The sequence below is a fragment of the Cryptomeria japonica genome, unplaced genomic scaffold (genome assembly GCF_030272615.1).
Source record: "Cryptomeria japonica unplaced genomic scaffold, Sugi_1.0 HiC_scaffold_258, whole genome shotgun sequence".
Classification (NCBI taxonomy): domain Eukaryota; kingdom Viridiplantae; phylum Streptophyta; class Pinopsida; order Cupressales; family Cupressaceae; genus Cryptomeria; species Cryptomeria japonica.
The window spans coordinates 35,001-41,556 of NW_026729080.1; the positions used below are offsets into that span (position 1 = coordinate 35,001).

General features: G+C 63.7%; 1 non-coding gene across 1 annotated transcript; it reads right to left on the reverse strand.

Annotated features, from left to right (window-relative positions):
• Positions 1–521: 521 nt before the first annotated feature.
• On the reverse strand, positions 522–640 carry LOC131869678 (5S ribosomal RNA). Its single transcript, XR_009368057.1, has one exon. It is a non-coding gene; the product is annotated as a 5S ribosomal RNA (ribosomal RNA).
• Positions 641–6,556: the final 5,916 nt, after the last annotated feature.

Here is a 6,556-nt window from a genome sequence, read left to right on the forward strand (position 1 = left end):
CTCTCAAGTGGGAAATTCTATAATCTCAACTTTTTTTGCCTTTTCAGGAAACTTTTGAATGGAGCGCATCATTGGTGCGCTCCGAAGTGTGCTCCAAGGTGCGCACCTCTGGTGTGCTCCAAAGCTCTCTCTAGCTGCGTGCACCTGCCCCGGCCGCGCACCCGGCCCCGCCCAGCTTCGCTCACCTGTCCCGGGCGTCTGGTGCGGAACCTTAGAGTAAGAAACATCACCGTGCACCTTGGCCAACGTGCGCGACTCGACCGAGCGCGCACTGGCCGAGGTGCACACCGATTTCACCTGGGTGCGCGCGCAGCACCTCGGGCGCACCGGGGTGCGCGCACAACGCCCGGGTTGCACCGTGGCCTGTGTGCTCGGGGCGCCTCGGGTGCGCGCTCGGTGTCGCCCCCCGCGCGCGCGGTAGTGCGGGCAGCGCACCCCGGCCCGGCCCGGCCCCGACGAGAACGCAAACGGGCAAAAGGTTTATTCAAATAGCATTGCGACGCCCGGCGAAAAACTAAAAAAGGGTGCAACACCGGGACTTCCCGGGAGGTCACCCATCCCAGTACTACTCCGGCCCAAGCGCGCTTAACTGCGGAGTTCTGATGGGATCCGGTGCACTAACGCTGGTATGATCGCACCCGTTATGAGCTTGTCGCAGTGTGTACTTAGCAAACCGCGACCCACGTGCGAATCCACCCCGGCCACCCACCCCCGTCGAGGTGCACACCCTCCCTCGCGAAGTGCGCCCCGTTCGCCAAGTGTGAGCCCTGCCCGGGTGCGCGCACCTTGCTAGGGCGTCGGGTGTGCACCCGGCCCGGCCTACGTGCGTGCACCTGGACGGGGCGTCGTGTGCGTGCAGTGTCCCGTCTGCAACGCGGTGCCCACACACCACCTCGGGCGCAACGACCTGCGCTCACATGTGGGCCGAGTGCACCTTGGTGCATGTTCGGGGCGCCTCGGGTGCACGCTCGATCTTGCCCCGGTGCACCAAGGCGCTCGGTTTGCCCCGGGTGCGCACTTGGTGCAAGGTGGGCACCCAAAATAGGGATCAAGCACCAAAACACAAGTTTCGGGATGCAAAATGGGACCCAAGGACCACAAATGCGTTCCAAGACCCATGATGGGTCCACGAGAACAAAAATGTGTTCCGAGACTTAATAAACAAATATTGGGTTTTAGGAGAAGAAACATGCTCTGATGCCCAAAACGAGAATCGACCCCGAAAAGGCCACAGGCCAAAAGTGGGATGCGAGACAAAAAAAAATGGGACCCGAGGACCAAAATTGGGTTCCCAGGTCGAAGACAGGGCAACCGGACAAGAAACGACCTCTAAGGCTCGAAATGAGTCCCGACGACTAAAACTTGACAAGAAGCACCCATCAGGCACCCAACTCGACACCCATGGGATGCCGACCCACCCGGGCTTCCACCTAGCACACCTTGGCACCCACCCACCCTCGCACCCAACCTCGCACCCAACTTAGCACCTTTGAACCCACATTGGCACTCACCCTGACCCTGGCACCTTGGAACCCACATTGGCACTCACCTTGACCCTGGCACCCACCTTTGCACTCACCTTGGGACCCACCCTGGCTCCCACCTCGGCACCCACCCAGACACCCACCTTGGTTCCTTGGCACCCACCTTGGATCCTTGGCACCCACCCCGACACCCACCTTGGCACGCAACTTGGCTACTTGCCACCCACCTTGGCTCCTTGACGCCCACCCCGACAACCACCCCGTGACCTACCCTGGCTAGGGTTGGTGCACACCCACCCTGGTGCCCACCTTGGCACCCACCCCATGACCCACCTTGGCACGCACCTTAGTACCCACCCCGTTACCCACCCTAGGACCCACCCCGTGACCCACCTTGGCCAGGGTGGGTGCCTTGGTGCGCACAACTTGCCTGGGCTGCACACCAGGGCGGGCTCAAGATGGCACCCGCGTTCCGTTTTTTTCACTATCTTTCAAAACGGAAATTTTAAAATCTCGTTTTTTTTTTTTTTTTGCCTTTTCTGGAAATTAGTGAAGGCAGCGCATCAAAGGTGCGCAATGCTGGTGCGAACCCGGGAGCGCTCCGATGTGTGCTCCAAGGTGCGGCGTGCACGAAGTCCGAGCCCGGCTTGCCCCGGGTGCGCACCTCGCGTGCACCTTCGCCGGGGTGAGCACCTTGGCTGGGTTGCGCGCCCTGGTGCGCACCAAGGAGCGCTCTGAAGTGTGCTCCAAGGTGCGGCGTGCACGAAGTCGGAGCTCGGTTTGCCCCGGGTGTGCACCTCGGGTGCGCACCTCGCGTGCACCTTCGCTGCGGTGGGCACCTTGGCTGGGTTGCGCGCCTTGGTGGGCACCATGCAGTGCACGAAGTCGGAGCCCGGTTTGCCCCGGGCGCGCACCTCCGCCAGGGTGGGCACCTTGGTGCGCACAACTTGCCTGGGCTGCGCACCAGGAAGGGCTCAAGATGGCACCCGCGTTCCGTTTTTTTCACTATCTTTCAGAACGGAAATTTTAAAATATCGTTTTTTTTTGCCTTTTCTGGAAATTAGTGAAGGCAGCGCATCAAAGGTGCGCAACGCTGGTGCGAACCTGGGAGCGCTCCGATGTGTGCTCCAAGGTGCGGCGTGCACGAAGTCGGAGCCCGGTTTGCCCCGGGTGCGCCCTGGTGGGCACCATGGTGCGCACCAAGGAGCGCTCCGAAGTGTGCTCCAAGGTGCGGCCTGCACGAAGTCGGAGCCCGGTTTGCCCCGGGCGTGCACCGCGGGTGGGCACCTTGGTGCGCATGCCTTGCCTGGGCTGCGCACCAGGGCGGGCTCAAGATGGCACCCGCGTTCCGTTTTTTTCACTATCTTTCAAAACGGAAATTTTAAAATCTCATTTTTTTTTGCCTTTTCTGGAAATTAGTGAAGGCAGCGCATCAAAGGTGCGCACCTCGCTGCCCACCACGGTGCGCAACGCCGGTGGGCACCCGGGAGTGCTTCGAAGTGTGCTCCAAGGTGCTGCGTGCACGTTGTCGGAGCCCGGTTTGCCCCGGGTGCGCACCTCGCGTGCACCTTCGTCGGGGTGGGCACCTTGGCTGGGTTTGCCCCGGCTGCGCTCCGAAGCGGGGTTATTGGAGCGCCGCCTCTTTTTTTGTCGGAGCGTTTGGTGGGGTTTCTCGCATTGGCTCTTCCCAGGCCCGGTTGCCACCCTGGCGCGCACGAAGTCGGAAGTAGGGTTAATTGCCCGGGTGCGCACCTTTGCCAGGGTGGGCACCTTACCTGGGCTGTGCACCCGGGCGGGCTCAAGATGGCACCCGCGTTCCGTTTTTTTCACTATCTTTCAAAACGGAAATTTTAAAATCTCCTCTTTTTTTTGCCTTTTCTGGAAATTAGTGAAGGCAGCGCATCAAAGGTGCGCACCTCGCTGCCCACCTTGGTGTGCTCTGAGGTGCGCACCCGGGAGCGCTACGAAGTGTGCTCCAAGGTGCGGCGTGCACGTTGTCGGAGCCCGGTTTGCCCCGGGTGCGCACCTCGCCTGCACCTTGGCCGGGGTGGGCACCCTGGCTGGGTTTGCCCAGGGTGCGCTCCGAAGCGGGGTTACTGGAGCGCCCCCTCTTTTTTTGTCAGAGCGTTTGGTGGGGTTTCTCGCATTGGCTCTTCCCAGGCCCGGTTGTTGGGTGCGCTCCCACCCTGGCGCGCGCGAAGTTGGAAGTTGGGTTAATTGCCCGGGCGCGCACCTTCGCCAGGGTGGGCACCTTGGTGCGCACACCTTGGCTGGGCTGCGCACCAGGGCGGGCTCAAGATGGCACCAGCATTCCCTTTTTCTCACTATCTTTCAAAACGGAAATTTTAAAATCTCGTTTTCTTTTGCCTTTTATGGAAATTAGTGAAGGCATCGCATCAAAGGTGCGCACCTCGCTGCCCACCTTGGTGTGCTCCGAGGTGCCCACCACGGTGCGCTCCGAGGTGCCCACCACGGTGCGCAACGCCGGTGCGAACCCGGGAGCGCCCCGATGTGTGCTCCAAGGTGCGGCGTGCACGAAGCCGGACCCCGGTTTGCCCCGGGTGCGCACCTCGCGTGCACCTTGGTGCGCACACCTTGGCTGGGTTGCGCGGCCTGGTGGGCACCATGGTGCGCACCAAGGAGCGCTCCGAAGTGTGCTCCAAGGTGCGGCGTGCACGAAGTCCTAGCCCGGTTTGCCCCGGGTGCGCACCTTCGCCGCGGTGGGCACCATGGCGTGCACGAAGTCGGAGCCCGGTTTGCCCCGGGTGCGCACCTCGCGTGCACCTTCGCCGGGGTGGGCACCTCGGCTGGGTTGCGCGCCCTGGTGCGCACCAAGGAGCGCTCCGAAGTGTGCTCCAAGGTGCGGCGTGCACGAAGTCGGAGCCCGGTTTGCCCCGGGTGCGCACCTTCGCCGCGGTGGGCACCCTGGTGCGCACCATGGCGTGCACGAAGTCGGAGCCCGGTTTGCCCCGGGTGCGCACCTCGCGTGCACCTTCGGCGGGGTTGCGCGCCCTGGTGCGCACCAAGGAGCGCTCCGAAGTGTGCTCCAAGGTGCGGCGTGCACGAAGTCGGAGCCCGGTTTGCCCCGGGTGCGCACCTCGCGTGCACCTTCGGCGGGGTTGCGCGCCCTGGTGGGCACCATGGTGCGCACCAAGGAGCGCTCCGAAGTGTGCTCCAAGGTGCGGCGTGCACGAAGTCGGAGCCCGGTTTGCCCCGGGTGCGCACCTCGCGTGCACCTTCGCCGCGGTGGGCACCATGGCGTGCACGAAGTCGGAGCCCGGTTTGCCCCGGGTGCGCACCTCGCGTGCACCTTCGCCGGGGTGGGCACCTCGGCTGGGTTGCGCGCCCTGGTGCGCACCAAGGAGCGCTCCGAAGTGTGCTCCAAGGTGCGGCGTGCACGAAGTCGGAGCCCGGTTTGCCCTGGGTGCGCACCTCGCGTGCACCTTCGCCGCGGTGGGCACCATGGCGTGCACGAAGTCGGAGCCCGGTTTGCCTCGGGTGCGCACCCCGCGTGCACCTTCGCCGGGGTGGGCACCTCGGCTGGGTTGCGCGCCCTGGTGCGCACCAAGGAGCGCTCCGAAGTGTGCTCCAAGGTGCGGCGTGCACGAAGTCGGAGCCCGGTTTGCCCCGGGTGCGCACCTCGCGTGCACCTTCGCCGCGGTGGGCACCTTGGCTGGGTTGGGCACCATTGAGCGCTCCGAAGTGTGCTCCAAGGTGCGCACCATGGCCCTCCAAGGTGCGCAGCATGGCGTGCACGAAGTCGGAGCCCGGTTTGCCCCGGGTGCGCACCTCGCGTGCACCTTCGCCAGGGTGGGCACCTCGGTGCGCACACCTTCTCAATGTTTTCTTGCCTTTTCTGGAAATTGGTGAAGGTAGCGCATCAAAGGTGCGCACCTCGGTGTGCTCCGAGGTGCGAACCCGAGAGCGCTCCGAGGTGCCCACGAAGTCGAAAGTCGGGTTAATTGCATTGTTTTCCCCGGGTGCGCTCCGAGGTGCGCAACATCGGTGCGCACCAAGGAGGGCTCCGAAGTGTGCTCCAAGGTGCGCACGATTCGGAGCTCGGTTTGCCCGGGGTGCGCACACCTTGGCTGGGTTGCGCACCCTTTGTGCGCTCCAAGGTGCGCACGAAGTCGGAGCTCGGTTTGCCCCGGGTGCGCACCTTCGCCAGGGTGCGCACCTTGATGCGCACGCCTTGGCTGGGCTGCGCACCTTGGTGGGCGCCATGGTGCGCACCTTTCGTGCGCTCCAAGGTGCGCACGAAGTCGGAGCTCGGTTTGCCCCGGGTGCGCACCTTGGTGGGCGCCATGGTGCACTCCGAGGTGCCCAAGATTGGTGCGCACCAAGGAGCGCTCCGAAGTGCGCTCCAAGGTGCGCAGGTGCGCGCGAAGTCGAAAGTTGGGTTAATTGTCCGGTTTGCCTCGGGTGCGCACCTTGCGTGCACCTTCGCCAGGGTGGGCGCCTTGGTGCGCACACCTTGGCTGGGCTGCGCACCCGGGCGCGCACACCTTGGCACCCGCGTTTCCTTCATTTTAAATTTTTTTTTTTTACAATCTCTCAAGTGGGAAATTCTATAATCTCAACTTTTTTTGCCTTTTCAGGAAACTTTTGAATGGAGCGCATCATTGGTGCGCTCCGAAGTGTGCTCCAAGGTGCGCACCTCTGGTGTGCTCCAAAGCTCTCTCCAGCTGCGTGCACCTGCCCCGGCCGCGCACCCGGCCCCGCCCAGCTTCGCTCACCTGTCCCGGGCGTCTGGTGCGGAACCTTAGAGTAAGAAACATCACCGTGCACCTTGGCCAACGTGCGCGACTCGACCGAGCGCGCACTGGCCGAGGTGCACACCGATTTCACCTGGGTGCGCGCGCAGCACCTCGGGCGCACCGGGGTGCGCGCACAACGCCCGGGTTGCACCATGGCCTGTGTGCTCGGGGCGCCTCGGGTGCGCGCTCGGTGTCGCCCCCCGCGCGCGCGGTAGTGCGGGCAGCGCACCCCGGCCCGGCCCGGCCCCGACGAGAACGCAAACGGGCAAAAGGTTTATTCAAATAGCATTGCGACGCCCGGCGAAAAACTAAGAA